We start from the raw sequence: 27,747 nt of genomic DNA on the forward strand, positions 1-27,747 counted from the left end.
TCTCAGAAATAAAGTCAAGCCCAAATAAGTAACTTTACCTTCAAAAACAGTGGGTCCTGGTTGTGGGAGTAGTTGAGCAGTCGTGGTGTTGCTTGTGCACAAATATTTTTTTTCTTTTGACTCTTTGTCAGATTATTGTGGAGTAGGTAGTGACTATATGTGTTATAATAAAAACTAATCTGATTGTGTTTAAATTAAATACTTAAATCAAATGTCATTTTGGGGCTTAATGCATCTTTTTAACAAACATCTAAATGTCTTTCTTAACGTATATACTTCTGGCGGCGCCCTGACGGCTGCGGCTGCTATGGCTCCCGAGAACCTGCGAGCATTTCTACAAAAATATGCCGCCCAGAACGTTACAAACTATACAACTATTCTCGATTGCTTACGTAGCTTCTGAGTGCTTCAGGCACAAGTCCCGGAGGCCTACAATGAAGTAGACTGACCGAGCAGCACACGCTGGAGGAGGAGTGAGCGAAGGCGGTTTGACCGGCTGTGGGAGCGCGGCTGATCTGGGCTAACAGCTAAGCTAAAAGCTAACCCCCTACAAACCGCCACTTCCATTCATCTTGCTCTCCAACGTCCGCTCACTGGACAACAAAATAGATCATCTACAACTTGAACTCTCTGCAAACAGGGAGATGAGTAACTATAGGCTGCGCTTTCATCCTGATGGAGACATGGCTTACTTCATCGATACCGGAACGTGGCGTTAGCCTGAAGGGGCTAGCTACATTTCACTCCGACAGAAACAGCGGACTCAGCGGTAAGACCCGAGGTGCAGGGCTGTGTGTTTACATCAACAACAAATGGTGTAAAAATGCCAGATCTGTCACTAGCGTTTGCTCTCCGGACATCAAGCTTTTGACTGTTAACTGCAGACCTTTCTACCTGCCCAGAGAGTTTACTGTTGTTAGCATCACTGCTGTTTATGTGTCTCCCAGCGCTAATACTAAAGAGGCTATGAGTGTTCTCTACTGGACTATGACTGAGCTGAAATCTGCACACACGCAGGGTTTTTTTTAACCTGGCCCTAGCCAAATGAATTTCGCTCCCCCTAGCTCCACTTATCCATCTGGAACTGATCCATAGGAATGGCGTTTCAGAAGGCTGGGCCTTATCAAAAATCCTTGCATATGATTGGATAAGCCACTTGTCTGTCATCTTTATCAACATGCTATTTCAACCACTCACACCGAAGCCAACCCGTGACGCTGATGAGAGCGACGCAGGAAAAAACAAAACAGAACAGCTGACATCTTGGATATAGCAACAGTGAAATCAGCGCAATGTCGGTAAATGATCAATGTCGTCTGTGCCATGAAAATGTGCGGAAAAAAGGCAACCTTGTGCACAGCAGACTTATTTTTATCAAAGAAGCCAACCAAAAAAGTATAGATGAACGACTTACAGAACTCGGTTTAACATTGTTACAACTTCAGGTAAGATTCAATTTCAATTCAATTCAATTCAATTTTTTTATACAGCGCCAATTCATGAAACATGTCATCTCGAGGCACTTTACAAAGTCAAAATCAGTCAGGTTATACAAATTGGTCAAAAATTTCCTATATAAAGGGAACCAGTTGATTGCTTCAAAGTCCCGACAAGCAGCATTCACTCCTGAAGAAGTGTAGAGCTACAGGAAGAGTCGTCTGCATTGTCCATGGCTTTGCAGCAATCCCTCCTACTGAGCAAGCATGAAGCGACAGTGGAAAGAAAAACCTCTGGCAGAACCGGGCTCAGTATGAACGGTCATCTGCCTCGACCGACTGGGGGTAACAGAAGACAGAGCAGAGACACAACAAGACAGACAAAAAAGCACAGCAGCTCACATTGATCCAGTAATCTGTTCTACATTAGATGGTAATAGCGGGTGAGCCGTCTTCTCTGGATGATGTCACAGTTTAACAGAACGTCAGACCAGGTGTGCCTACTATGAAGAAAAAGAGAGAGAGCAAAAAGTTAAAAGCTGAAATGACGACAGTCATTTCAATGTAATACAATGCAAAACTGGAGAATAGTAGACTGAAGAACAGTAGAAATCAGTAGAGTGAGAGAAATAGACCCTGATGTCCTCCAGCAGCCTAAGCCTATAGCAGCATAACTATAGAGATAGCTCAGGGTAACATGAGCCACTCTGACTAGAAGCTTTGTCAAAAAGGAAAGTTTTAAGATTAGTCTTAAAAATAGACAGGGTGTCTGCCTCACGGACCAAAACTGGGAGTTGGTTCCACAGGAGAGGAGCCTGATAGCTAAAGGATCTGCCTCCCATTCTACTTTTAGAGACTCTAGGAACCACCAGCAGACCTGCAGTCTGAGAGCGAAGTGCTCTGTTAAGAACATACGGGGTAATTAGAGCTCTGATATATGATGGAGCTTGATTATTAAGGGCTTTATACGTTAGAAGGAGAATTTTAAATTATATTCTTGATTTAACAGGAAGCCAATGAAGGGAAGCTAAAATTGGAGAAATATGATCCCTCTTGTTGATTTTCATCAGAACTCTTGCCGCAGCATTTTGGATCAGCTGAAGACTTCGACCTGCATTTTGTGGACTTCCTGATAGTAAAGAATTACAATAGTCCAGCCTTGAAGTAACAAATGCATGGACTAGTTTTTCAGCATCACCCCTGGACAGAATGTTTCTAATTTTGGCGATATTCCGGAGGTGAAAAAAGGAAACTCTGTCAGATATGCAACCGGTGCTTTCGCTTGATCGGCAGACTCGAAGATAGTCTGGCAAATCTTAGAGGATGGCAAAAAGCAGAAGAGGAACCGCTTTCTGAACAATGAACTTCATCAGAAACATCAGTGAGTGCAAAGACGCCTGTCGCACATAAACGGGACAGGGAACCGACACCGTCGAAATTGCGTCCCCAACCCCGAACACCTACTGCTCCCCCAGCTACTAAATTGTCGAAGCCAACAGCTGAGACCAGAGCTCGTCAAAGTGTCACTGATGTAAGTACAAATCGTGAAACATAAGACAGGCCATAGCTAATGATGTAAACCAGTGTAATGCAAGCACAACACAGAAGAAATAGCAGCATCAATGTTAACGCTTGCTTCCTCGATGCGAGCCGCCATTGTTGTCTAAATTAAAACAGTCTCACGGTTGCTTCTCCACTACGTCACATCTATGAAACTCCAGCCCTGCGTCCTGATTGGCTGGACAGTAAAATTGGTTGAAGAAATCACTCTCTATGGAAGAGGTCCCAGATGGATGTGAGTGAAGCTAGGCGGAGCTAAGTGGAACAAAATTCATCTGGCTCGTCAGGTTAGGTGTTTTCATCATTGCTGGGGATTTTAACCAGGCCAATATGAAAACTGTTATCCCTCATTTCTACTAACACGTGGATTTTGCTACTTGGGGAGAGAACACTTTAGACTTGGGCTACGTTCACACTGCAGCCCTTAATGCTCAATTCCGATTTTTTTGTGAAATCAAATTTTTTTGCGTGTCCGTTCACATTTCCAAATATATGCGACTTGTATGTGATTTCGTGTGTGAACTGCATTTATACACCTAAGTGTCCCGCATGCGCAGTAGAAGACGCGATGACGTCATGCGTAGCAAGCGTGCTCATTGTTTGCGGAAGTAAACATGGATCGTAACGCTGAAGCGTATCTTGCCTTCTTTACGTTATTCTCCAACCGGAGCCAGCACTTTACCAACGCAATCTTTTTAAGAAGAGGAGAGGAAGAGAGCCAAATTTTAGCGACGTGAGCGGCTTTACTGATACGGACTTAATTCATAATTTTCGAATGACAAAGGCAACCTTTATGTGCGTCTGAACGGATCTCTTTAGCGCTCTCACGTAAAGACACACCTATTCGGCCAAAGCGGTGAGTAAATGCGTTGCCGTGGGGCTGAACGGACATGCAACAGGTGCTTGTTACCGCACAATAGCCAACCTCTTTGGCATAGCCAGGTCCACCGTTAGTGACGTTTGTCAAGTATCAGTGACGTGTAGGTCGGGTTAAATGCGACCTGGCCGTACACACACAGGTCGCATTTGAAAAGATCAGATACGTATCGGATTCAGGACCACATATCCAAGCGACCTGGGTCGCATTTGAAAAAATCCGATCTGTGTCGTTCAGACTGTCATAAAAAGATCAGATACAGGTCGCATATGGGCAAAAAAATCGGAATTGGGTCACTTCAGGCTGCAGTGTGAACATAGCCTTGGATTACACAAATATTAAAGATACATTCAGAGCAGCCCCCCACCCCCACCTCGGCTCTTCAGACCACCTTTCTGTGATGCTAATTTCTGCATACAGGCCCCCGCTGATCAGAGCTAAACGTACAGTGAGGCAGGTGAGGGTGTGGACTGAGGGAGCCATGGAGGCACTCCAGGACTGTTTTGAGTGCTCTGACTGGGACATATTCAAAGCTGCAGCAACATTTGACAACAAGATCAACATTGATGCGTACGCCATGACCGTGTCAGCCTACATCAACAAATGCATTGAGGACGTCAGCACCACCAGGAGGTGCTCTGCCTTGACACCGCCAACGTGTGGAAGACTCTGAGAGTCAACCCGCGGAAGGCCCCAGGTCCAGACAACATACCTGGGCAAGTGTTCAGGGAGTGTGCAAGTCAGCTGGCTGGTGTCCTCACAGACATTTTTAACACCTTGCTGGACCAAGACACAGTGCCAGCATGCTTTAAGTCTGCCTCCATCATTCCGGTGCCAAAGAAACCTCAAGTCACCTGTTTCAACAACTACCGGCCTGTTGCACTGACTCCCATCATGATGAAGTGCTTTAAAAGGCTGGTAAAAGAACACATCATCTCCAGACTCCAGGAGAAGAACACCCACGTGCAAATGCTGTTCCTGGACTTCAGTTCAGCGTTTAACACCATCATCCCACATCATCTGGTAGGAAAACTGGAACATCTGGGCTTCAGCACTCCCCTTCGCATCTGGCTGCTAGACTTCCTCACCAACAGACCTCAGTCAGTCCGGGTCGGACAGAACACCTCTGATGTCATCAACCTCAGCACGGGCTCCCCTCAGGGCTGCGTCCTGAGCCCCCTGCTGTTCACTTTGATGACACACGACTGCGCTCCCAGGTTCACCACCAATCACATCGTGAAGTTTGCAGACGACACAACGGTGGTGGGCCTGATCAGAGACGACAACGACCAGGACTACAGAGAGGAGGTGGAGCAACTGGTGGGCTGGTGCAGAAACAACAGCCTGATCATGAACGTGGAATAGACGAAGGAGATCATCGTTGACTTCGGGAAGAACTGGCCTCACCACGCTGCACTGCTCATCAACAGCTCAGCTGTGGAGGTGGTCAGCAGCACCAAGTTCCTGGGGGTGCACATCACAGACAACCTCAGCTGGTCTGTGAACACCACGTTACTGGTGACGAGGGCACAGAAGCGCTTGTACTTCCTGCAGTTGATGAAGAGAGCCCATCTGCCCCCGCCCATCCTCACAACCTTCTACAGAAGGCTGCAGTGCCTCCGACTGGAGGAACGTGAGGAGAGTGGTGAGGACAACATAAGAAATCATCGGGGCTCCTCTTCTCCCCAGTACATTTCGTCTCAGCGCTGCGTGTCCTAAGCCCGTAACATCATCAGGGACCCCTCACACCCCCACCATGGACTGTTCTCCCTGCTGCCCTCTGGGAAGAGGTTCCGCAGCATCCACTGCAGGTCCACCAGGTTCTGCAAAAGCTTTTTCCCTGCTGCCATCAGACTGTTGAACTGTTGAACTATAAACTGCACTCTGCATCACATTTGTATCATTATTTTGCACAACCAACTTTTATAATCCATTTAAATAGTACAAAACTGAATGTTTACTACATTTTTACACCATATTATTTTGCACTGCACTGAACTTTTCATATTAATGGACAGAAATCTGGTTTCAACAGGATGAAGAACTTTGTACCTGAGAGTTTCCAGTCTGCAGTTTGGACTCTCCAGTCCAGCAGAGAGAAGCTTCACTCCTGAATCCTGCAGGTTGTTGTTACTCAGGTCCAGTTCTCTGAGACTGGAGGACTGGGAGCTGAGAACTGAGGACAGAGCTTCACAGCTTCTCTCTGAGAGGTTACAGCCACTCAGTCTGAGGAGACAGGGAGAAAAATCTGCTATTAAACAATTCATCAGAAATATTGTTGATTTCTTTACAGTCACCAATGTTCTCCTTGGAAAGATTGATGGATCTGTCTGATTTTACACATCTTTATGTTACCTTTTGTTGTAAACTGGTTTATTATACATAAACTGCAGCAACATGAATCAATATTTACCTCATTAGCAGAATTCTCACTATCAGAAATAATAGCAGCAACAATCTGTGTCCTTACAGAGCTTTGTTGGAGGCTTTAACCACTGGCAGCAGCCTCAGAAGAACCTTCTCTGAAGCAGAGTATTTCTTCAGGTCAAACACATCCAGATCTTCTGCTGATGACACTAAGATGAAGATCAGAGCTGACCACTGAGCAGGAGACAGTTTATCTGTGGAGAGACTTCCTGAACTCAGAGACTGTTGGATCTCCTCCACTAGAGAACGATCCTTCAGTTCATTCAGACAGTGGAACAGATTGATGCTTTTCTCTGCAGACACATTCTCACTGATCTCCTCCTTGATGTACTGAACTGTTTTCTGATTGGTCTGTGAGCTACTTCCTGTCTGTGTCAGCAGACCTTGTAGGAGTCTCTGATTGGTCTGCAGTGAAAGTCCCAGGAGAAACCGGAGGAACAAGTCCAGGTGTCCATTTGGACTCTGTAAGGCCTTATAAACAGCTTTCTGGTGAAAAGACCTCGGACTAGGTCTAAAATGTAAAGTCCTCTTAGATGTTTGTGTTTCTTCCATCAGGTTGACACCAGAGTTGATGAAGGTCAGATGAACATGAAGAGCAGCCAGAAACTCCTGAACACTCAGATGGACGAAGCAGAACACCTTGTCCTGGTACAGCCCTCTCTCCTCTCTAAAGATCTGTGTGAACACTCCTGAGTACACTGAGGCTGCTCTGATATCGATGCCACACTCTGTCAGGTCTGATTCATAGAAGATCAGGTTTCCTTTCTGCAGCTGATCAAAAGCCAGTTTTCCCAGAGACTCAATCATCTTCCTGCTCTCTGGACTCCAGTGTGGATCTGTTTCAGCTCCTCCATCATACTTGACCTTCTTCACTTTGGTCTGAACCACCAGGAAGTGGATGTACATCTCAGTCAGGGTGCTGGGCAGCTCTCCTCCCTCTCTGGTCTCCAACACGTCCTCCAGAACCGTAGCAGTGATCCAGCAGAAGACTGGGATGTGGCACATGATGTGGAGGCTTCTTGATGTCTTCATGTGGGAGATGATCCTCCTGGCCTGCTCCTCATCTCTGAATCTCTTCCTGAAGTACTCCTCCTTCTGTGGGTCAGTGAACCCTCTGACCTCTGTCACCATGCCAACACACTCAGGAGGGATCTGATTGGCTGCTGCAGGTCGTGTGGTTATCCAGAGGCGAGCAGAGGGAAGCAGTTTCCCCCTGATGAGGTTTGTCAGCAGAACATCCACTGAGGTGGACTCTGTAGCATCAGTCAGGATCTCCTGGTTCTGGAAGTCCAGAGGAAGTCGACTCTCATCCAGACCATCAAAGATGAACAGAACCTGGAAGTGTTCAAAGCTGCAGATTTCTTTGGTTTCAGTAAAGAAGTGATGAACAAGGTCCACCAAGCTGAACTTTTTCTCTTTCAGCACATTCAGCTCTCTGAAGGTGAATGGAAATATGAAGTGGATGTTCTGGTGGGCTTTGTCTTCAGCCCAGTCCAGAGTGAACTTCTGGGTTAAGACTGTTTTCCCAATGCCAGCCACTCCCTTTGTCATCACTGTTCTGATTGGTTGATCTCTTCCAGGTGGGACTTTAAAGATGTCTTCTTGTCTGATGGTTGTTTCTGGTCTGTGTGGTTTCCTGGATGCTGTTTCAATCTGTCTGACCTCATGTTCATCATTGACCTCTCCAGTCCCTCCCTCTGTGATGTAGAGCTCTGTGTAGATCTGGTTCAGAAGGGTTGGACTTCCTGCTTTAGCGATCCCCTCAAACACACACTGGAACTTCTCCTTCAGACCAGATTTAAGTTTATGTTGACAAACTGCAGCAAGATGTTCTAAATTAACACAAAAAGTGAAATCAGGAAGGAAACCAAATGATCTTCTGAAGATGATGTGAATAAATGTGATTCCATCTCTTCAGACATCAGTAAATGTGTGATTTATCCATCAGGTTAAATCTTTGTAGAAATCCTCTTACTGCTCTGCAGACGGTCAGCCAGCTCCTCCTGCTTCATCCTCCTCAGGAAGTTCACAGTGATCTTCATCAGTGCCTCTCTGCTGCTCCTCCTCTGCTCTTCATCCTCACCTTCCAACACCTCCTCATCATCTCTCTGACTCTCTGAGCAGTCTGGGTCATCTGGACTCAGAACCTTCTGGATCTTCTTCAGCTCCTTCTTCACAAAAGTGACAATGTTGTCCTCCAGCAGCTGGAACAGAATAATATATGAAGGACACATCAGACTGAGATCATGGATCCAAACATCAGAACCATGTTGGACAGACTGACGGTCCACTGGTCCACAAAGTCCAGCATGGAGACGACTGAACAGAACCGATGGAAAAGTAGTTGTTGTACATGTACAGACCATAAATATGGAGTCCAGCTGGGTTTGATGCTGCCGGGCAGACGGACCTCTGGGAACCTCTGAGTTCTGCTGGTCCACTCTGTGGAGGAACCAGAACAATTAGGAAGGAAGTAAATATTCATCCAGCAGTTTTCACAGATGAAATCACCAAGAGCTTCACAGTAAAAGTCCTTAAAACAGAAAAACTGAGCATCAAATGAACACGATACAAATAAGTTAAAAAGAGGAAGATGAGATAAAAGGATGAAGACCAGAACCACCCAGTAGACATTTTAAAAAGTGGGTCTTGAACTGGGACTTCAAACTGTCCACACTGTCAGCAGATCTGATGCTGGTGGGGACAGTGACCCAGAGCTTGGAGACAGTGGAGGTGAAGGTTCTGTCCACACAGGTCTTCAGGACAGTGTGTGGGACATCCAGCAGGTTCTGATGACTAGATCTGAGGTGGTGTGGACCTGGAGGAGGTCTGAGATATGTGGCTGTGTGTCCATGTAAGGTTCTGTCCTGGATGTGATGGTGAGTATTTTAAAATGGATCCTGTAGGTCCCTGGAAGCCAGTGAGCTCACATTATATCTGTCCACACAGAGACAATCAGAAGGTAAAGGTCCATGAAGGACATCTGGATGTGAGCAGAGAACCAGAGGATCCAGGTAGTTGGAGATGTTTAATGTTCCTGCTGATCCACTAAGAACTAGCAGAACCTCTGATGGTCCACTTCAGCTCAGCTTGGTTCCACCAACCACATGATGAAGCTTTCCTTCCCTGCTGAACTGCTCTCACAACGCACACAGGAACCAAGTCTTGATGGGTCAGACTGGCTCTACCAGCTATTTCCCAGCGGGTCGTGGAAATGTGATCCACTGTTAGTCTGACATGGAGCCAGGAAGCAGCAGAACCTCCTGATCAGCATCAACACTCCAGACATGAAGACATGAAGGTGTTTTCATCAGAACAGGGCAGCTGATTTCTGGAGATAACGGATCAAACCTCTGTCTGCAAATAGAACTGGAACATCTGAGAGCTCACTGGGAGGAACTGGGTTTCTGTTCTTGGCTCTTAAAGAAATGTAACGGGTCATTTCCAGAACCTCAGACCCCGACTGAGGAGACCGGTCCATACTAGGGGTGGTGATTGGCTAAAATATCACAACATGATTCCTTGCAGTGAAATCAGGATTTTATTAGTTTCCCAAAGTAACAATAAAGCTGTTGAAGAAAAATCTAGAGAAGCATTTAGACCAGAGCATTTCTGGACCCATTTTAATGAGTTGCTGCAGTTCTGCTAACTTGTCTGAAGCTCAACTGAAATGTAATAAATCCATTGAGATATTTAAGAGCTGAAGAACAGCTGCAGCTCTAAACTCCTGTGAGGGAACAACACCAAGTCTCTGGTTCTGATCCCAGTGATTGTTCCAGCTCCAGCTGAGAAGAACTGAAACTCTTCATCACTAAAACTGAGGAAGACTTTCAGATACGATGACAAAACGGTTCAGGAACAAAGAAAGAAAGTCCAGTTGGTTCCATGTTGGATTTGATTCAATCACTATGAATATGGGAGAGGGACTAAAGAGTCCAGTTAGCTCATTAACATGGAACAGAACCAATCAGAGTGAGCTCCAGTCCAAACTAAATCTTTGACTTTAAGCAGAGAAAAGTGTTTAATGATGGCGACTAATCAATGAGGCCCAAAAGCAAACAGATCAGAGCTGTTAAACATGATGTAGCAGCATCCAGGACGCCTCCAACAACATCCATTCTTTCCACTTTCACTGCTGTGGTTCTGGAGAACATCCAACACACACCGCTTCACATATGAACATAGAAATGTGGGAAAAAGAGCTGAGCTCACGTTAAACACATGTTGGAATAAAAACATTTCAGACTGACTCAGTTTCCGTAGTAACAGCAGTTAGATACAGCTCACCTCTCTGAGGATGCAGGTCCTGAAGATTTGAAGTCAATGAAATTATTCTTTGACCAGTCGCTCTTAAAGGACACACAGCTGAGTTGTGGTTCTGGTTGATGTTTATGTGTCAGTGTCTTAGGAATCCTATCAGAAGAAAATGTATTTTAACACATTTTGTAGAGTTTTGTTTAAAAACTTCTTAAAATATAACTTATAAAAATTAGTCTGATGAATTCTGACAGAAATATTATAACAATAACAATAACGACTCCATGATGATTGTCTATTTAGGTTTGATGCAGAAGAACGTTGGAATAAACTGGGACTTATACCAGAGGTTCTGCTACATTTAAACTGATATACCTGAGACCCATGTGAGACCCAGTCAGTACCTCCATAGAGGGACCAGCTGGTTCTGTTGGTCTGGGTCGTATTCAGACAGAAAATAAATGTAAAGGTTCTTCCATAAATGTCTGATCAGCCGTCCTTCTTTCTAGGATGAATAATGTTGAACACATGTTGGTCATCAAGATCCAGGAAATGTTCTGGAAGTTGGTGAGTTTTTCCAGATGTGTCCTGCTGGAACCCAGAGCTCTAAGCAACAGGCTGGTGTCACTCAGCTGGTTGTGCAACACTGACTTGCTGTTTGTCAGAACCCACTGGTACCATGCTGAGCTGCTCTGTTCAGTCTGGATGAAGCAGCAAAGAGGAACAGCAGCAGCTTCAGGACCACTTGGTCTCTTCTGGCCTGATATAGTGAGAACGCTGTGTGAAAAGGGCTCTGGACACTTAGAGATGCTGATCTCACCTCTGAGCGTGGCTCTGGCTCTCAGCTTCCCCACACAGAGTGGTTTTAGAGGGAGGGACTCCCTCCTCTCTGTCCTCACACTGATCCATGCTGCTGAATTCACATCCACATCAGCTCACACACACTTTCTACCTTCACCTGCAGAGGAAACACAAATCATTCATCTGCACATCAACTCTGATCATCCTTTACATCATTAGTGCTGGAAAAAGATCAGCTGCTCCTCCTCTGATTGGCTCTTCTTCTCTGCTTCATATCAGTGTCAGTTGAATGCAGTCAGACAGCAGTGAGAGGCAGAGGAAGCTGCCATCAGCTGCTGTACTTCTACTATCAGTCCACTAGATGGAGCCATGGAGCAACATTTCATCCACTGACACTGATTCACTCTGACTGAACATCAGCAACTATTTTATTTCACAATCATCAAACTCTACAAGTGGATTATCTGCTGCATCAAAGCTGAACTATTTAATAATCTGACTGAATCAAACACATTTTAACATTGATGTCATTTTATTTTGAAAGGACTCACAGGAAGCAGCAGGAAGCTGTTGTGTCTGACTTTAATGGGAGACCAGAGTTTGATTCCTGCTCCAAATCTCTAGAAAAGCTTAGATCTCCATATCTGCTCCACTCAGACGTAGAAACATTCAGATCTCTGATAAACATTTACGTTTTTTCTTAATCAGATTATGTTGACACATCTGACATGTTCATGTGTTTTTATTTATTGATTTATTCTTATTTATTCAGTGGAATATTTGGTTCCCTTGCTTGGTTAAACTCTAGAGGACTCAGACCCACTTTTACTGGTTTTATTGTGACTATTAATAAATCGGACCTTTGACTGTTGGACCTCCTGAGTGATCTAAGGAGCTGTAATCTGTCGAGTCAGCAGCAAACTGATTGGTTGTTAGAACCAGATGGACTCTGACCCGGCACACCCCCCATATAAAATACATTCACACTGTAAACATCAGCTGCTGGTGCTGAAGAAGAAGATTTGCTCACATTTACCAAAATGGAGCCAGAGCCAGAGAAGTGGAGCCACAGTGAAGTCCGGGCTTTATTGGACCTGTGAGCAGCAGGAGAAAAACAACATGAGGTTGAAACAATGGAGGCAAAAAGTGAGACACCTGAAGCAGGATCATAAAGGTCAAAGGTCACAATAACCAGAGTGGATCAGATAGGAAGAGCAGTAAATGGTTTATTTCACTGAACTCGGTTCTGAGGCGTCAGCAGCTTTTAATCCCAAAGTCCAACAGAGATAAAGTGGAACCAGATGATTGGACCTGGATCCGTCTCTGATGTTCAGACTAGAAACTAGCTGCACATGAGGATGAAAACAGACTAAATCAGGGTTTACCACAGATGGTAGATGGACTTCTGTCAGCCTTTGTTAAAGGTCCAAACATCCAGAACCACAGCAGGTTCTAGTAGCTATGATCCAGTACAGTGAACTAACTGGTTCTGATGCTCTGCTGCTGTTCACTCATTTCTACATTCAGCCATTCATCACTGGTCAACATTCACTTCTAGATGAACTGCTTCATTTCTTGGGTTCTGGTCCAAACTTTAGTCATTTAATCAGGATGTTTTATCCAGATAGTTCTAGAGCAGCATCCCGGACTCCTGGAAGGACTTCTGGGTTTAAAATAAGCTGCAACATTCAGCCAGGAGACCCGGTTCCTCCAGAATCATTGATTTTAGCCACAGTTTCTCTCTCTGCTCATTAAAATGATCAGAACTCAGTAATATCACAGTTTTTCTAACAGCAGATTAAACTCAGTCCCAAAGCTGATGATGCTTCTGTGTTAATAAACAGCAGCTCCATGGTCCACATGACTGGTACCGTTGGGTCCAAAGCATCAGGAAGATCTCTCAGCACCAAGAAAAGGGAACTACTTCCTGTTGACACCAGCTCAGACTCCTCTGCTTCATCAGCTGGAGCTGAAGTTCAGAACTTTGGATCAACAGGTTCTCAGAGTTCTGCTAGAAGGAGGACCAGAACATGTTGAGCTGTAGAGCAGATATGAGACCATGCCTCAGCCTCTGCTTCAGAACCGACCCACTAGATCTGGTCGGGTAGTTCAGTGTGAAGCAGCAGGCCTCTCCAGGTCCATTTCTCCATGCTGATCCCTTCCTGTGTCACTAACAGCATTAAAAAGCAAACTCACTTCTTTTAGTTTTTATGCAGAAATCAAAGCATCAGAAGATCCCAGCTGGTGACAGAGTTTAAGAAGGTGGACATCAGAGCCTTGGACCTGAAACTGGACCAGAACCATTAATATTAACTGGATCAGAACCAGTTTGAGCTCCAGATTCTCTGTGGTTTCATGAACAAAGATCTTTGTTTAATGAAACTTTAGTTTGAAACATGAATTTAAGGAAAACAATGTTCCCAACAAGTTCTTAAACTCCTCAGACTCTTCATTTAGGAAATAAAATACTAACTAATAATTGTCCCTCATGGGTCAAACACTGTGGAACAACAGACTGATCACTTTTAGCAGCAAATCAACCTTTAAGTCTGATTACTGCAAATATTATTGTTTTATTGATAGATTTATTAGATCAATGTTAAACTTTTGGATCATCTGACTTTTAATGAATTCAAATCTAAAATATTGATGATGAAAACTTTAAAGCTGTTAACATTTCCTGGTCTGATTGGACCCACCTTCAGGTCTTCAGCTGTTCTTCAATCTGCTCTCTGAACAGCAGATATTTTACAGCTGCCATAAACAACAGGCTGGAGAAATATCAGAACCAGAACCTCAGAAGTTCTGCTTCAGTCACTCTGAATTTATCAAACCAACCATCGTTCTTAAAGGGACAGACACACATTTTAAGACGATCCACAAAGTTTAAGGAGCTGCAGAACCTCTAAAGAGACGGTTCAGGTTTCAAGTGGACCTTTGTAACTTTAGCAGAACAGCAGCAGAACCTTTAGATCACATGTTTTTCTCAGAGTCCAGAGTTTCTGGTTGGAGGTTAAAAGGTGGTTTTAACTCAACATGAAGGACGTTCCTGTCTTTAAGCTCCCAGATATTTAGATTTTAGACGGATCATCTGGAGCCGTGAAGCTCTGATTGGGTCGACAGAGTTCTGCTCATCTAAACATCACATCTGAACATCAGCTGTTCATCATGTTGTTTGGTTCCAGTTCATCAATAATCTAATAATCCTGTAGATTAGTCTTCAGACAGCAGAGATGAAACTTTGTGCTGAAATCAGAAGTGAACATGTTCTCCAGACATCAGAGAGCAGAAACAAAGAGGAAAGTTCCTCAAGACAAAGTTCTGGTAGGAAACAAAGCAAACTTACAGTTTGTTCAGACGCTCCAAAGTGCTGAAGAACAAGATGTGAACCACTGAGACACAGGTGAGCTGCTACCTGGAAGGAGGCGGAGCTTCAGCTGTGATGGAGGTGGGACAGGTAGGAGGGCGGGGCAGCAGCAGGAGCAGCAGTGGAGTTCCTGGAAGCTTCAAGGTTCAAAGTTTCTTTCTTCTCTTCAAGGAGCAGTTTGGTTTGCAGCTGCCAGGAAGACATCAGGACAGAAAACAACAGTCACTAAACACCAGCTTCATCTGCTGGTTCTCCTGCAGAACGCTGAGAGCTGCTGGAAGCGGCTGCTTCTCCATGGTGGCAGTGTGTAGCTGCGTCCTGAATGATCCAGTAGTTTAGCTGCACATCTTCAGCCTGCAGCTGGTTCTGGTGTTTAACAGGAAGTGAGCCGTGCCGGCAGCTCAGAGAAAACCTTCCAGCAGATTCATTCAGATCAGGTCCACATTAAAACAAGGCAGCTCCCAGTCAGAGTGCTGCAGCTTCTGCTTGATGCTTTGTGTGCACGCTGCTTTCTGCACACAGCACCAATGTGGGCTTCAGAGGTTCTGTCCGTCTGGGTCCAGAGGTGTTTCTCCAGCTTCACTCCTTCAACAGACGCATTCTTCCTGAAAACAGAGGAGGACAGTCGGCTTCTTCCTCACATCACTCACAGCTCTTTAGTTTTCACCACATTGATGTTTAAAAAGGAGGAACTGCTCCATCTGACACCTTCCTCCACCAGGAGACCCGGTTCTGATGGATCACTGCTGGGAACGGACACAAGGACAGAACCTCCTGCAGGTCCAATAATGTAGCAGCCTCTGCCATGGCTTTGACCATCATTAGTGTAGAAAACAAAGAACAGAGGAGAAACCACTGTTAAAAAGTCTCAGAGTTAAAAAGTCCATCAGCCACCAGATCAGAACAGAGTCCAAGTTCTAGAGGTTCTGGAAGCTGTCTGCTAAAATGTGGAGCTGGATGGGATTAAAAGCAGAAGAGAAGTCCATAAAAAGGGAACCAACAAGGTCCTCTGCTTCCTCCAGATGTTTCAGAGCAGCTTTCAAAGTGTCCCTGTCTCACCATCCAGTCCTCGACCCGTCCTGGAAGCAAACTGCAGGAGGTCCAAACTGTCCTGACCCGGTTCCATCAGGTCCTCCTTCAGCAGCTTTTCTAATGCCTTCAGAACCAGAGAGCTGAGAGGTTCTGGACTGAAGACAGCGAGTGTCTCTGAGCTTTAGATCTTAGCTCAGGGAACAATTACTGAGGGGGAGTGGTGGCCCAGTAGTTAGAGCAGAACTCTTGGTTCTGATAAGGCTGCTAGAACCTGGAGCAAACCTGAGCAATACCCTTAACCCCCGATTGTTCCCTGGGTTCTGGAGAAGCTGCCCGCTGCTCCCTAAGGGATGGTTAAATGCAGAAGACAGATTTCATTGTAATGTAAAATTGTAACTTCAAATAAAGATTTCTTCTTCTTCTGAACTGGACCAGGTTCTGCTGCAAAGCCGACTGAAAGGTCCAACTAAAAATGTCTGCTAGCTACAAAGAACCATTTTCCACACATTTCCTCGGGTCCCATCTGGACCAGGACTTTTCCTTTCTTTGACTCCTTGGAAAGGTTCCAACTCTATACACTTATTAATGGACCGGTTCTGTTCAGGGTCCAAATCAAAGTTTAGGAAAACAAACATCTCCTCATCAGAATAATGAACATTAAAATGATTCATTGAACATTGAAGACGTTAGAAAGGTCCAGATTGATTCTCCTATTCAAGGAGTGGTTCTGGTTCTTTGGCTGCATCTCCATCATGTTCTTCACACCATCCCATCCAGAACCGGACCTGTTGGTGTTCAGCAAACACTCAGCTTTGTCCTCATATCTGGACTTTGGAAGGTGAAGCTCCTTTTGGCCCATTTCCACAGTTCCCTGTAGAGCGTCATGTCCTCCTGGATGAAACAGAGATTTCTCTGGTCATTGTGGTTCTGACCCGTTTGGTGAGCCAAACTTCATTATCTGGAGAAGTGAGGATGGATTCCTGGAGGAAGACCATCTCCTCACAGAACCAGACGTCTGCAGATCCGGTTTCTGTCCCTTCACCAAGATCCACAGTGAGATGTTTAAAACCATCCCAGTCAGTGGAAGAGAAGCGGTTCTGGAGACACGGAGTGGACTCCTCCATGAGGTCCAGAACTGTTCTTCAGGTCAGCAAGAACCCAAAAAGATTAGAGAGGCAGTCTGTGCTCCCAGAACAAGTTTAGAACCAAAGGTGTCTCCAACTAGAACTGTTTTTGACTAAATGTCCCAATTCTGCCAAAAAAAACACAAAAGCTGAGAAGAAATTGTGAAAGAAAGAAGAAATAATTGATGTCTTGATCTAATCAATCAAAAATGAACTATTTAAAGATCCAGATTTAAAGAATCTATATAAACTGAGCCGTTGACATCTGGCCAAACTGTCTCAGTTGTTCCTGCAGCAGCGTCCAGACACTCCCGTCTCCTCCCTGCAGCTGAACACCTGACCCAGATAATGAGCTGCTGGAAGTCTGAAAGTCTGCTAACAGAGACAGAGACAAGATGGCCGCCTGGACAGAAGGGTTTGTTAGAGCTGCTGTGGAATGTGCCTCTAGTTAATGTCGTCTGACTTTCTTCACCTCTGCTAAACCTAAGTTTTACTAACCTGATCATGACTTAGGTACAAAGAAAGCAAGAAAAGAGCCAAAGCCCAGAAGAAGACACAAAGAAAGAGAAAAGCTCAGCTACAAGGACCATGACTATGCATCAGACATGGAGACTGGAAGAGGCGGAGGAGGGAATCGTGTTCTCCACCATACGGCACAATTGATTCAAACTCCTTCCAAGGAGCTCATGCTCACAAAATAACGACACAAAACACAACGATGGAGAATCTACTGGAAGCCATTCAAGCTTTCCACCTGAGATTTGACCCTCAGGATGAAAAGATGGCCGACATGAAGACAAAGCTGAGCCAAAACACGGTCATGATCAGTAGTCTGGCCAAGGCTCTAGAGTTTAATGCTGCTGAAGTGAAAGATTGTAAGGAGAAGATGGCTGTTATGGAGTCGGAGGTGTCAGTTCTACCAAAGGAAGTCAATGAGCTCCAAGTTAACTGGAGAGAACTGGATGGTTATGAACCAAGATGGAAGCTGAGGATCAGAGGGATGAAGGAGACGATGGGGGAAAACATTCAGCAGGACGTGGTTCACCTCCTGGGGAAGATTGTTGCAGAATGGGCTGAGAGGATGGATGAATACGTTGATACGGTTCATGGGCTGGGGAAGAAGGAGGAGAAGCCAACCCGCCAGATTATTCTACAGTTTACCAAACGGCAGCATAGAGACGGCAAAAGGAAAATGACTAAAACGTCTCCGCTTTGGGAGTCCACTGGTGTCCGTTTTCCAGAAGATCTGATGAAGGAGGAGCGGCTGGAGAGAGAAACTGTGGCCCCAGATTCTTCAGGCGAGGAAGGCAGGGGACCGGGCCTTCTACCACGGCCCGTTAGGATCCATAAACGGGCGACCCATTTATGCCAAGGACTAAAAGATTTAAAGGTGTTTTCTAAACATGCTGCTGAAGATAGTTTTACAATAAGGCTGTCATTTGTTTTTGTTTAGAAACTAGAGGGATATACACCCTATTCCTTTTCTACCTAAAATAGGGAAAAAGTTATTAGCTTTACTTTTTCCAAACAGCTGTTTTCTGGTGTGTTATGATATTTTCTTAAGCTGTTATTGTTCAAACAGCGTTGCTGATGCTTAAAACAAATCTGTCTTTTATTTCTCTGAATGCAATAGGACTCAGGGACAATGTGAAAAGGAAAGCTTTATTTTTATTTTGTAAAGGACAAAGAGCAAACTGCACTTTTCTGCAGGAGACTCACTGATGTGACACAGACGCCACCTAGTGGTCAAAGCAGTGGGAGAAAGGATGTTGTTGAGCCTCGGTTCTAAAGGTTCTAAAGGTTCTGGAGGTGGAGCGTCTGTTTAATAGATGTCCTGGAAAGGTTGTTGCCTCCAGAGTTGATGAGCTCAGTCACTGGATGGTAGTTCTGTTAAATGTTGAAGGATATTTTGTTATAATGGGGGAGTGGTGGCCTAGTGCTTAGAGCATTGTGTCCAGGAGGTTCTGGGTTCAACTCCCACAGACTGCCACTCTGGGTCCCTGAGCAAGACCCTTAACCCCAGATTTCTCCCTGGATGCTGTGCTAGCTGCTCACTGCTCCCTAAGGGATGGATTAAATAAAGAGAACAGATTTCATTGGAATGTATGTTAGAATAAAGATTATTATTATTAAATATTTATGGATATGCCAGCATTAATCAGAATAAGTTAACGTTGGAACGTTGATTTCTGCACTTTTCCAGCATCTGGAACATTCCAGCTCCACAGTTCACATGTTAGCTTGCTGTCAATGTTGCTAGTAAACCTTTAGTACGTGTTCAGTGGACAATTTGGATTCAGCTTGACAGGAGAACACCTCCAGATGTTACTCAACACATTTCATTAAGATATGATGTGGAATTTCACATTTAAAGCTCATCAACATGTGACTTTACAATTCTATTGATCAAAACTGCTGAGGTTTACATTGCCACACTATGTACATACTAATTATACAGAAAATAAAACAAGGTCCAGAAAAAAACTGAACTAGAAACAGGTAAGTATAAAATGTTGAAATGATGAAGAACATTTCCATAGTTTGCTGCCACAGAACTTTGGTTCCAACAACACAATAGACGGTTCCAGCTGGATTCCCTCAGAGCTTTCAGGACATCTTCTTGTCAGCCTAGGCACGGCTCATGGAACCATCTGCCACACGTGTCCCTGGATCTGCACAACAACTTACACAATATACACATTAGGGGACAAGGAGGTGGCTTTTGCTGGCTTCATACTATCTTTTCATCGTCACATTTGGTTATTGAACAACTACAGAACGGGTCAAGCTATGTTCCAGAAAATGAGTTTTTATCAAATCAATAAATGATTAAAATCTGGGAGTCAGCCCCAGGTAAGATGGCCGCCACATCAGCTCAGCTACTGGGAAGCTTAATGAAATGAACTCAAAGAATTTCACATGTATTGTTTTCTAGATTTCTGTGGAGGTAAATGTTCTTCATCCAAACACTGACTTCTACAGCCAATCACTTTACTACCTTTGGAACACAGAGAAATGACTTTTAAAAGTCACAGCTGCTTCTTTGATGAAGTTATCTCAGTAATATGTTCATAGGAAACTCTCCTGAAGTAATCCCTGGGGATTTTCCCTCACCACATCATCATTATCATCATTATCTTTTTTACAGTGTATTCTAAATACTGATATAGCTATAACAATGGCACATAAAACATGTGAACACAAATCGCTTCATTTCACATATTCCACTAAAACAGTACATCCAATAACATCCAATTAAAGGTAATATTATTATTTTTTCATTTTAAAACCCTTGATGATCTGCTTTCCCTCAGTGACTGTTAGACCTGTATTTTTACTTTATGCTCTAAAACTAAGTCAGTTCACAGATTCACAACGTTCTGAATAAGCATTGTTACTGAGGTACAGGTATACAAATGACTAAATAATTACAAATGCTAATGCGAGTGAGCAATCAGGCCTTCATCTGACTTAGTAGCTGACTAAGCTGGCATTTAGTTACCTGCAGACAATCTGAAAGCCGTCTACTGTTTTCATGTTGCAGATCCTGCTGAGGATTAGCTGAATATAGCATGATCACACGTCTATTATGACACCATGAAATGCTCCACATGCTGAGCATTCAGTTACTAAACGGCAGAAAATCAGCACCAAACAATACATTTACTCAGCCAGTTTGTAACTGGAGGCTCTGGCTGCTTTTACCATAGAACACAAGGAGCAGTTGTTCCATGAATCAAAGTCTACAATGGCAGAAAATAGGTAACATCACCTTTATGGTTCCATGTGTTCCATCCACTAAGATCAGCTCCATGTTCAGAGGTCACACTACCACATCTTCATAGAAAACAAGCTTCCATCCTTTTCTGTTGCTGCTATGTGTTAAACTACAGGATCATTGTTATCTGTCAACATCCAGATCATATTTATAATGAAGCAATGCAGTTTGCAGACAATCCCAATGAAGTGTGACAGAGTTTGTGAAAACCAAATGATCTGCTGAAGCTAGATGTGGCCAGCAAGGCAACAGGGATGCAGCTACGCTGTTTTTCTCTGCCCACATCATCCAACCTATTGCTGGGACATTTACAGTAAAGCTTAACACTTCAGGGCCAACCTAAAAACCTGCCTTTGTTACACATGCAGAGAATCTTTATTACTACATATAGACCAACATTTTAAGCTCTGCTCATTCTGAAGAAGATTCTTGACATTCTTTGGAAGAGTTAAATGTGACAGTGATGTGTGTTTGAAATGTGAAATAAATGCAGTTTATGTAAATAGTAAATGGTTTCATATTTATGAAGGTGTGCTGTGAATCCTTGAATAAATAGCTTTTTACCTCTTGGTGCACCTTTTAAATTCTTTTTTGTCTGGGCCATCTTTTCAACTACCTTAGTGATTTCAACCAGATGTTGACAGTGAACACCTCATGCGTATACGGAGCTCTAGAATGATTCCAGTTGCTTTATGTCGTTGCCGTTGCTCTCTCTAGCTGCCCTTTTGTCTTCTAATGCTCCAGTTTAGTTCAACTCTGGCTAGATTTCACCGTGTTAACTCCAAACTTGTTGCAGTCCGCCCTCATCATTCTTCCTTCAGCCAAGATGCGGCTGACACTCATGTTTGTGTGGAAGCAGAATAATAATCAAATAATAAGAAGAAGCTGCTGCATATGTCTCTATGCTTGCATCCAAAGCCTTGAGTGAAGGCGTATCATGAAGGGGAGAAGTTGCCAGGTTCCATATTTCATAAACTGTTTCTGTTGGGACTCAACTGGATGGCGTAATGCCCAAAGCTTCTGACCACAGATGTGCTTAATGCCACAATTTCTGCCATGCAGTGAGAGGCGTTTTAGTACCAAATGTTTCCCTCCTACATGCACTCTGGACTGGAAACACTGAGAGCTACTTTTTAGGATCTGATTGAATGTGACTTTGTAAAGAGCCTTGAGATGACGTGTTGTGAACTGGCGCTATAGAAATAAAATCTAATTGAAGTGAAAACATTTTAGTGTGGTTATTGTGGAGCATTACCTGATCACTGCTTGTTCCACAGGCTAAAAAACATTCTTTGGGGATTTAACAGGACATGAAGTTTCTTTTTCATTGTCTTTATGTAACTATAAATGTCATCAAATAGTCGGCTTTTATCACTTCAATGCGTTTCATATTCCACATGACATAAATGTCTTAATGTGGGCGTGGCCAGCAGATTTTGTAGCATCTCCCTAAACAGAGCTTAGACACTGAAACAAGGTTTACCACTTTGCAATATACTCTAGTTGCATATTCTATATATTAGCTCTACATGGCAATATTTAGCCCTAAAATCCCTGCCTGGTCCTACCTGATGCCGTCAGTATTTGTTCACCCAGAGCAACTCTTTCCTTTTCCAGGTTCTTTTTGATGTAGAAAAGCTGATGGCTGGAATATTTGGAAAAGCTTTCCTCACTTCCCTTGTGATCTAAATAAAGGCAGAATATTAATTTTGTATTCTTTGTAATATTCAATAGTTTGTTTCTGTTGTAGTTCCATATTTCTGCCAGCAGGGAGCGTATTCACAACTACAAGCTCTACGCGCTTCTTCTTTTGTCTTTTTTCTCTTTGCGCTGATGCCGTTACTGCAGTTTAGAGAGAGTTAGAACAGGAGGCGTCAATATAACTAGTTACTAAGTAAATACTGATTAAAACTGTGTTATATCTTGAGTTATTGATCCTAGGAGATTATCTGCACCTGCCAGGAGGGTTTCTGGTTGCGGGACATCACCGTGTTGTTGTGTTTTGTCGAGTGAAAACTGCGTGAGTAATGATGATTAGCGCTTAGCATAGCATGCTAACTACTGCTGATTCTGGCTGATTGCTCACTGATTTCATGGAGAAAGTATCTGTTATATTGTTATGCTTGGAGACGATGTTTAAAACCAGCTGGAGACAGATGAAGGTATATGAGTGAACTGAGGATGTAAAAAATTGTGTTTTGTGTAAATTATCTGTGTTAATTGAGCTATTGCTGCATGTGATTTGTACTATTACTATATGCCAACTAATGCTATATAGTTAAGCGAGCTGGTTTTATGAGCTAAAACAAGCAACAGTGTGCTTTTGAGTTATTGAGAGACAGTAATTTAATGAATGATTAACATACATGTTTGAAATTTGATTTAAAATAATTCATATACACCATTTTGTGTGTGTGGGCTGTTTAAAAATTAATTTTATAGCTCTGTGTGATACTTTGTCAATTTGAATGGTTCACATTAATTGATTTAAGATTAAAAAGAGGATAAATACTGTACAGTTGATTTGGGTAAATGTATAAAAAGAGAAAGGGATTAATGTAAAAGCTGCTGCTCTATGCAGGTTTTTTTTTTTTTTTTGTATAAGTCGGTTTTGATCACTGATCTCTATTATACACTGGAGTGCTAACAGCCGCTGTCAGAGCCATACAGTGTTGCCAACTCCTCAGTAAGGAAAGTAGCTATTGGCTGTGCTAAAAGTCGCTAGAAGTCGCTGAATGACGTCATCGCCTAATTTGGATAATGTACCACATGATGTGATGTGCATGTTATTGACGCTGTGGGAGAAATAACGTTGTTAGAGAAAGACAAAAGGTGAGTAAAAACACTCAGAACATATATAAAGCTACTTTTTTCTGTCCATTAATGATTATTTATTTATTATTTATTTATTTATTTATTTTTATTTTTTATTGATGTTTATTTTATTACAATACTAACCCTCCTCCTGTACCCGGGTTTGAGACCGGCAAAATGAACCATAAAGAGACACCATGGCGGAGTTACAAAAAAAAAAAGTTCAACTTTTGTTTAATGTTTTCTTTTTTCCCTTGTGGTCCACCAAGGAGCCTACAAATCACGGTAAAACACGAACATGTGGTTGTGTGAATGAAATGCCGGGTATTTATTTAGGATAAAATATTTCAAATTCAGTTATTTATGATCAACCTGCGCCGTCAATCCCGGCGCATGCGCGCTTCATTTGCAGTCTGGACGCTGAGGGTAAACATGCTGTTGCTCTGACTGCAGCGCTGAGAGGGACTCCTGCGGGAGCGGGAGAACGGGGTTGGGACGGGGGAGGCGCCCCACGGCAGCACCTGCCGCTGGAGGACAAGAGTAGGAACGATACGTGCTTTCACGTATGAGTCTCCAAAAGTCGCTAGATTTGTCGCTTTTTTGAAAAAGAGTCGCTGGAGGGGTCTGAAAAGTCGCTAAATATAGCGACAAAGTCGCTGAGTTGGCAACACTGGAGCCATAGAGAGAAAGAGTTGCGACACTCCCATTGGACTCCGTTGTACGCTGTTTGCCGCCTACTTCCGGGGTATGCAGCCTCGCGTAGTTCCAAAAAGCCATTCTATGGCGTTGGACATCATTCACTTCCATTGCTGACTGTCCAGTAACTTCTGAGGTAAATTAATTAAATAGCTACCTATTTTGAACTGTCAACTGTCTATATTTTATCAAAGGGCCTTTATGATACATATACTGATCTTTATTTGTATGTACACAGCGTATTTATATATATGTTTTATCTTGGTAGACGACCGATTGCCTGCTAGTTTGTTAGCTTGACTTGCCTTCTGTGAAGGTAACGTTATATCCAGGGGTAAATTGATTAAATAGCTACCTATTTTGAACTGTCAACTGTCTATATTTTATCAGAGGTCCTTTATGATACATATACTGATCTTTATTTGTATGTACACAGCGTAATTATGTTTATGTTTTATCTTGGTAGACCACCGATTGCCTGCTAGTTTGTTAGCTTGACTTCGCCCTCTGTAAAGGTAGCACTAACGTCATATCCAGGCGTAAATTGATTAAATAGCTACCTCTTTTGAATTGTCAACTCTGTACTTTATATAAACAGACCCTTTATGGTGCATATGCTTATATTTATTTGTATGTGCACAGTGCAATTTATATATGTATATATCTTAATAGCTCTGCACTTACCTATAGACCCAAACATATAAGCATAATGCTATTGATAATATGTAAATGGCTTAATCTTAAAATTAGATTCTTAGTCTTAACATGATCATGTTTCACGCTGTGGTCTGGGGGTGACCACTTATCAGAAGTGAGCTAGCTGCTAGGCGAATGCTGAATGGACCACGGCAGACCTAACGCTACCACGAAGGTAAGCTAATGGCTGAATGGGAATTCATAAGCAAAATCACAGTAATCAACAATACAGCCCAGTCGCGATAAAATGAAAATCATGAGACATCTGTCATCACATGAATGATATGGAAAAGAAAACTTAAGTTAGAGCCGTTCTAGCCTCTCCATACGAACATGAACATAAGCTTTTCCCTCCAAAAATTTAAAACGTATCTAAGTAATATACAGCGTTTCGTTGTCACCCTGCCTCTCAAAATGGAAAACTGACATTAACAAATATGTAATCATGCAATAACAGCTGAAAAAGTAGTAGGGTGTATGTTTATATATATATATATATATATATATATATTTACCGTTAAATTACGCAATCGCTGCTGTCTGTCCCATAGAAGAACATGACAGCCAGCGTATGTTTTGGAACTATAGCGGTTTACACGAACCACGCGACTGCCCTGGCGGTGACATCAAAGAGTGTCGCAACTGTTTCTCTCTATGGCGCTGGCCGCTGTTAGAACGAGTTGCTGTGAAGCCACCAGCCGCCATATTGATACTCCCTATTTTCCTCCAGTAACTAGGGAATATGTGCGCTACAGCATCGAATAACGAGGATTTTCTCATGTTCAGGAGGGGCTTAAAACTTTTAAAATGTCAAATGTCATATACTTTTATGTCATGTTCTAAAACTATCAGGTACTGAGAAAGTCATTAATAAATGTCACTACACTGAAAAATAAAATCAAATGTTATTGTGTGTAGTTTAGTGCTAGAAATCACATTTCTTTATGGAACAAATTTAGTTTTAATAAAAGCTAAATTATTAAATGTGTTTATGGCGATTATCTGTATTTATGGGGCTGCAGGTTCTGGTCCTGCTGGGCTCCAAGTCTGAGCTTCTGCTGCAGCCACAGCATCTTCTCCATCCGCATCCTGAGAGTGGAGGACGGCGAGCCGCCACCAGTCCACGCCGTCAGCGCGTGAGTAGCCGGCGCCACCTCAGCGTCTCTGAGCGTCTGCTGTGCTAACGGTGTTAACGTCCCGCAGGTTGTGTCTGTGCGACCTGGCAGGCTCTGAGCGCAGCTCCAGGACCCAGAACAAAGGAGAGGACCTGAAGGAGGCTGGAAACATCAACGCCTCGCTGCTCATTCTGGGCAAATGCATCAAGGCTCTGCAGCACAACCAGCACACCAGGTAGGACCTTCATGGTTCTGGGAACCAGTTCTGGTCCTGGAGCGTCCTGAGTGACCCGCTGTCTGCTGCCTCCAGGCTCCTGCAGCACGTCCCATTAAGGGAGAGCAAGCTGACCCACTACCTGCAGGGCTTCTTCTGCAGCAGCAGCAAGGCCTGCATGGTGGTCAACGTCAGCCAGTGTGCCTCCATGTACGACGAGACCCTCAACGTCCTGAAGTTGTTGAGCCTTAAGTTTTGATATCCAATTAGAACATCAGTTCACTCCCAAACATTTAGCACTGCTGTCTTTGTAAAATGAACTGAGCAGCAATCTAATCACAACGGGGAAACAGCCATTATGTTTCTGACTCAGACGATTCATCAGCCTACCTTCCCTAAGATCACCGCTGCATGACTGAAGAACTTCCCCTGGAGCCGCAGCACCAGAGCGCTCTGAGGTCTCGGTAGAGCCGCTTGATGTAGTCAGGATCCAGCAGAGTGAACGCTGGACTTGCTTTGGCTTGAACGGACATCAGCCTCCATGAATACCAGGTCATCCATGTTGCTGTTCATTAACACCGTGCTAACTTTTCCACTGTGGAGGCTCGCCTTGGTACATTCACATAGCAGAGCCGTCCGCACCAAGTGACGACCCAAGATGGTTTAAAATGTCCTGGTAAGTTCTAAGAGGCCACTTCTTCATGTCATCCTCTCAGTCATGAATAGTTTAAGGCTGCGGCGCTGACCTGCCACTTCCATCGCTCTGCAATTATTGGAAATGTTGCTGCAACAGTTTATCATTTCAGTCAAGCTGATGTTATTTGGCCGAGGGAAGCGCTGAAACGGAAGTGGAGGACAAAAAAAACTGAAGTTGGACCCAGAGTTACTTCCTTGTTCAAAAATAAGGTGGATAGAACAGAGAGAAATGTGAAAGGTAGTTTGTTGGCTTTGTTTCAGGTGGAGGTTGTGATCTCCAGGCTCCTCCCCGTCGTTCCTCCTGCTTCCTGCAGCAGGAAGACGCTGCAGAGCAGCAGCAGCTCCCTGAGCGGCTGGGAAGCCAGTCTGGAAGACCTTCAGGTGGGAAGGAGTCGCCTTTAGCCGTGTAGCTGCTGACGTCTCAGTCATCCCTGATATCTAAAACATCCGTCCAGCAGGGTGAAGACCAAGACTCCAGTCTGATGGAGGACAGCATGGAGGAGACGGCTGACAAGGTGAAGAAGTCGTCATTAATAAGAGGCTTCACCAGGTCAGTGGTTTTAGCTGCTCCACATTTCTCCTGACATGAATCCACCTGCTGGGTTTCCTGCTGGAGGCGGCGCCACGTTTACCTTCATTCTGACGTCAGAACCGCAGCTTCGTCCCTCCTCCTCTTCATCAGCTGCTGCTGCAGATTTCTGCAGGAAACCAAGCAGCTGGTGGTCAAGTCTGCATGTCCAGGTCCCAGCCTCTGATATCGTATTTACTTAGTTATAGTGATAATGATGAGACTGATGATTTACTTATTTACTTAGTTATGATAATAATAATAATAATAACGAGAACAAATCCTATTT

The 27,747-nt window shown here is 43.8% G+C and overlaps 3 long non-coding RNA genes across 7 annotated transcripts in view; 1 reads left to right on the forward strand and 2 right to left on the reverse strand.

Moving 5' to 3' along the window:
• LOC118558617 overlaps positions 1-11,409 on the reverse strand; it is a 41,810-nt gene extending 30,401 nt beyond the window's left edge. The window contains exons 1-2 of the long non-coding RNA XR_004928384.1: positions 11,378-11,409; positions 10,588-10,713 (exon numbers count right to left, since the gene is read on the reverse strand). This is a non-coding gene — a long non-coding RNA (uncharacterized LOC118558617). The remainder of the gene's footprint in view (positions 1-10,587; positions 10,714-11,377) is intronic.
• Positions 11,410-11,463: 54 nt separating this feature from the next.
• LOC118558615 lies at positions 11,464-14,942 on the reverse strand. The gene is made up of 4 exons (XR_004928382.1): positions 14,705-14,942; positions 14,395-14,604; positions 12,389-12,452; positions 11,464-11,515 (listed from the first exon to the last, which is right to left on the reverse strand). It is a non-coding gene; the product is annotated as an uncharacterized LOC118558615 (long non-coding RNA).
• A 7,847-nt stretch (positions 14,943-22,789) lies between these two features.
• On the forward strand, positions 22,790-27,628 carry LOC118558613. Of its 5 annotated transcripts, XR_004928378.1 has the most exons (6): positions 22,790-22,821; positions 25,888-26,001; positions 26,069-26,215; positions 26,291-26,870; positions 27,152-27,271; positions 27,349-27,627. It is a non-coding gene; the product is annotated as an uncharacterized LOC118558613 (long non-coding RNA). The 5 variants fall into 5 exon arrangements; XR_004928379.1 differs by having other exon boundaries at positions 26,291-27,271; positions 27,346-27,628; XR_004928376.1 differs by having other exon boundaries at positions 26,291-27,271; positions 27,349-27,628.
• The last annotated feature ends 119 nt before the right edge of the window (positions 27,629-27,747 follow it).

This window comes from Fundulus heteroclitus, unplaced genomic scaffold (genome assembly GCF_011125445.2).
Source record: "Fundulus heteroclitus isolate FHET01 unplaced genomic scaffold, MU-UCD_Fhet_4.1 scaffold_134, whole genome shotgun sequence".
In the NCBI taxonomy this organism is placed as follows: domain Eukaryota; kingdom Metazoa; phylum Chordata; class Actinopteri; order Cyprinodontiformes; family Fundulidae; genus Fundulus; species Fundulus heteroclitus.